Genomic DNA, 4,753 nt, shown 5'->3' with positions numbered 1-4,753 from the left:
CTGTTGTGTGTGTTTCTGCTGAAATTCAGTTGTAGCTTAAAACTGGAGAAGTGTTTCTTTAAGGTAAATGAAGTATGTTACTACTGAGACTATGTGGCTCATTGTAAAACTATTTTTTCAGCTGTAAACTAATAATTATTTTATATGAAAGTGAATATTTGTGTTTGTGTTTGAACAGATCTCAAGGTTCTTCCAGGTTATAGTTATGAAATGTTTTGAGGAAAAGAATGTTTTTATTTTCAAGTATACCACTGAGGAAGTTTCTGTTGTCCTGTAACTTGTCTTTTGTTTGACTGAGTGGAGGTTTTGCTTTAGAGAACAGTATGTTTGTATTGTCCTTCGCTACCACATGACACACTTTTCCAAGTGGATGTTTTTTGTGGTAGGTGGACACCTATTAACAAAAGTAATTTGTACTTCTAGTTTACCATGACTCGTTCTCATTTAAGATTCCAGATTATTTATTTATTGCTAGCAGAGACAGTGCATTGTTTAGTAACTTTCTTACTCAGAGTAAAATTGAGTAGCATACTGAGAGTTTTAAAAGACATGCTTGTGTTTGGAAGTTCAGCACTTCTGTGCACTGGTTCATTACTTTTTGAGTATGTCTTGTACTCTGTGCTTTTGAACTATCTAATGTGGTTCCCTTATTTCTGCTTCCTATACAGTGACTACCTTCAGTGAAATTCCTACTTTTCATAGCCTTACCTTGGATAATATTAGCTAGATGTGGGAGAAAAAAATCCTTCAATCTTTCATGTGGTTGAAACAATAATTCCTAATAAATCTCTTTGCCAATTTTACTTATTTTATGTGAATGACCATGTGTAAGTGAAAGATTTTGCTGTTTCACCCAATGGAATTAATGTTGCATTCTGCAGGGAGACTTCTCTGCACTTTGTAGACAACTAATGCCTGCATGCTGTTTATTCAGCCAGCTTCCAAGATTTTCTCATCTCTCATCACAAAAACACAGTGGAAAGTCTGGCTCTGGAAACTGATTTTAGTTTACTGATTCTAGTCATGGACAATCCTCGGTGTTTAACTTTGTGTGTGTCAGCAGTACTTGGCTGACAAATTCCCTTCAATGAGTCAAACTTATGGCATTCCTTTTTCTTCAGAGCCGCAGAAAAAAAATCAAGTCCTGTCTTGTAGTGTGCATGCCCTGTGATGCCATCAGGACCTTTCCGTCAGTCCTCTGGCAGTTGTTAAAATGGTGTTTTACCTGTTTGGAGAAAAAAAGGGGTTTATGTGAGATATGGGATATTTTAGTTATATATTTACTCAGATTTCCTTGTAACATTTTCTGTTTTCTTTACAGAACAGTGTTGTTTCTTGGATTCTGTCCTGAATGCATTCCTTCTGGATGTTTTCTTGACCTTGTTTTCAAATTCCTGTTTTTGTCAGTTATTTCTGAATTGATTTGAATCTTAACTTTTGGATACTTTCCTCTTTGTTAGAGGAGACACAACATTTGAATATGCTTTACTTGTTCTTCTGGAATTTCAAGTAAGCAATTTTGGAGACGTTAGGAAAGGTGTAATCTATTCCATGTGTGTATAGATTCAAAAGACTTGTGTCATAGTCTATTGTTTTGTGAATTGTCAAGTTTAGCTAAAGGAAAACATAAAACACTCAGTAAAGCATGTAGAAACAGAACTTTCTAAGCTTCTAAGGGGGTATAAAATTCTTTGGAAAGAACACACTCCTTTATTGGATGCTGTCACAATTTAATTTCTACCTTTATTTGTTCTCATTAACTTCTGGATGCAGTTTTAGCAAAGTTGCAGCATAGAAGCCCTTTTTGACTTGTTACTTTTCTTCTCCACTGTTTTTTCCTGTGGGCTTCTATTATCTCTAGTCCACATTTTAGCACTGATTAGTAGATTCTCCAGTGCTTTCTTTGCTGTTTAGTTTTAATAACTCCTAATTAACCACTAGGACCTTGAGGACCTTTGGTTGTGTCAAACTCTTGATATAAAAAAAGTTAGCAACCAGTCATTGATCAGATGGTTTCCATGGGAGCATGGATTAAAGATAACAATGCTGTATTACAGGCTGATTAAAAATATAAAAAAATCCCTGTGATGTGCTTTCTAATCTTACTAACTAAAGATTTGTAAGTTTTTCAGCTTTCCTCTTGTGCTACTTTGCACACTTAGAGACAAACCTTTCCTCACTGATTGCATTGGTGTTTTCTGGCTGTTGTAGTGTCTTGTTGCTGCACTGTGCATTTAGTGCTGGGAAGGCTGCACAGGATCACAGGTCTGAGAGCCTAGAGAGCTAATGAAGTTACCAGGGATAGAGGGGCAGGGCTGGGGTAAATTGCCTAACATACATGCCCTGATTTCTGCACTGATGTCCTACATGAGCAAAGTGAATGTAATTTGTAATGGAATCAAGAAAGGATTTAACATGTGTTATTGTCTTTCAGGGAGTTGGGTGGGCTCTGGGGTGGTTTGGTAGCACGGTGTGCAGCAGGTTTGGAAAGCAGGCTGGGGGGACACAGGCCCATTGTACACACACATAGAGTTAAATCCCTATGAATTAACAATAAAGCCTTGGTCTAGTGTTTCAGGGAGCTGGAAAGCAGAAGTAGGGAACTCTGAATCCCTATGAGTTAACAATAAAGCCTTGGTCTAGTGTTTCAGGAAGTAGGGAACTCTCCTTGCTCAGATCCATGTCAGATGGTGTCACTCAGCACTAGGAGGGAAACGGGAACCAGAGAGCTGCAGGTGTCATCGTGTGCTAATGAGTATTTATGAATATGCAGCACACCTGCTGTTGTCAGCTGTGCTCTTGGCAGGACATGGGCACTCAGGGGTAGGAGTCTGGCTTTTCCTGGAATTAAAGGTAGGTATGAGTGACCAGATCACTGCATTTGTGTAAGACATTGTGAAGTGGAGGGCTCCTAATAGGCATTACATGTCTAGGTAGTTGGTGTAGGCTTCCTGCTGTGGGTCAAGTTCTCACTTTGCTCATTGAGACTTCTGAGATGCTGCTTTATGCTTGGTCTCCTGCTTAAGCTCTCCCAAGTGCTGTGTCCTCTTCATAAGTGCCTGTCTCCTGAGAGCTGAAATAACACGTTACTGTATGCTGTGTGGAACCATTTTTGTAGCCTTGCTGAGCTTTAAACCTTTTGCCACATATAACACCAAGTCTGTGCTGACTTCTGGTGTGAAAAATCTTGTCCAGTTCTTTAGAGTATGGGCAGGTGGCTGATACGTTGCCAGAAGTTCTATTTAATTTTTTAACTGATTTATAGACATTACCTATTAATTACCTATTTTCTTGTATGATGTCCTGTTCTTGAGGTCATCTTGACTATTGTCTGCCATGATTTCTTAAATACGTTCCTGTGTCAGGTCATGACAATTTCCTGTGTTCTTTGTGAGGATGAAGAATCTCTGAACTCAGCAGGTAAGAAAAATTAAATGAATAGCTAGATATGTTGTTAAGCTTAAACATCAAAATGTCTGCAAAATCAGAGTAACATCACCATCTGTCACCATAGTAGACACCCAGTGGCAGAACCACAAGATTCCTGTTGAAGTTCTTAGGCTTGTGGAATGAAACTCTTCAGTGTAATTCTGTGGGCTTCTGGAAAAGATTCTTTCATTGCCTTTGGATAAATACTTAAAAGCCCAAAGAAGAAAAGTAAAACTAAAGTGAAATTAGCTGGAATTTAGGCAGTAGACCTGTGGCTGTCCTGTAGCTTAGTGCCTTGATCAAAGGCAAATCCAGTCTTCAGACAATTGCATTAAGCTTGTTGCTACCATATTATTTGATACTTGTGTGGTTTAGGTACAGTGCACAATAAATTGCAAGGAGCATGATACATTACTGTTGCAGATCTTCCTAAAATCGTTGACAGGCATGGGTTAAAATCAATTCCACCCAAGAAAGGATCTCAAACTGCCATAAGTCTGGCCTGATAAAAACCACACCTAACTTCCAGAGGCTAGGATATCAATTAGTGCCTTGATTGGGAATATGTAGATATATTAAGTTGTTTTTCCTGGACCAGTTCTCATAAGCTCTAGAAAATCACTTAATACACTCAAGGATAGCTCAGCTACTACTTTGGGGGCATAAAATAAGCAGGATGGCTTCTGCTGCGGTGTTAGTAACGAAAAAGGTTTAATAAAAGGCAAAATAACAAACAGAAAAACTCGAGACAGGTATAGAGGTTTGCTCCTGGTAGAAACACTTCACAAAAGCAAAAGCCCCTCTTCTCTTTTGTTCTGTTCTTTTCTACTTGATTGATCAGGCGGGACTTTTTGGCTTCTATTCAATTAGATGTTCTCTAGTGTTTGGTGAAGTCCCTGAGGCCCTATGAGATGGTTTTTCACCTAATCGTTGAGAGAAGCTTTTGGGCTTCTTTTCTTTTTTGGGAGACAAAGGTTAGTTTTGCCACTCTGTCATGAGGGGGCACATTCCTACACCGATACACGTCTCTTTAGCTACACCTAGAAGGCCTGTGTTCAGTGTGGTAAGGATAACTGAGGAGGACAAATACAGTAGAGGGAGAAGCAGCTCAACATTTTTTAATCTTTTAATCAAGTACTGTCATTGCACTACTTAAGTTCCATTAAAGTGGAAAGTGCAGGGAATTGTGGGGGCATTACAGAATTAAATCAGGCGACTGGAATGGCATTATGTGGGCTCACTTAAAATGGTTCTGATAGGCATATCACATGTTACATGAGACCATAGATATTCAGATAGCAAAAAGTGATTATTGTGTAATTCC

At 38.8% G+C, this 4,753-nt stretch overlaps 1 protein-coding gene across 1 annotated transcript in view; it reads left to right on the top strand.

Moving 5' to 3' along the window:
* The window catches only part of CYFIP1 (cytoplasmic FMR1 interacting protein 1), an 83,161-nt gene that overhangs the window by 1,057 nt on the left and 77,351 nt on the right, over positions 1-4,753 (top strand). The window lies entirely within an intron of this gene.

The sequence above is a fragment of the Pyrgilauda ruficollis genome, unplaced genomic scaffold (assembly GCF_017590135.1).
Source record: "Pyrgilauda ruficollis isolate IOZ18807 unplaced genomic scaffold, ASM1759013v1 scaffold22, whole genome shotgun sequence".
Classification (NCBI taxonomy): Eukaryota; Metazoa; Chordata; class Aves; order Passeriformes; family Passeridae; genus Pyrgilauda; species Pyrgilauda ruficollis.
Note: the sequence above shows the minus strand (reverse complement) of the source record. Positions and strands in the feature narration are given on the sequence as shown.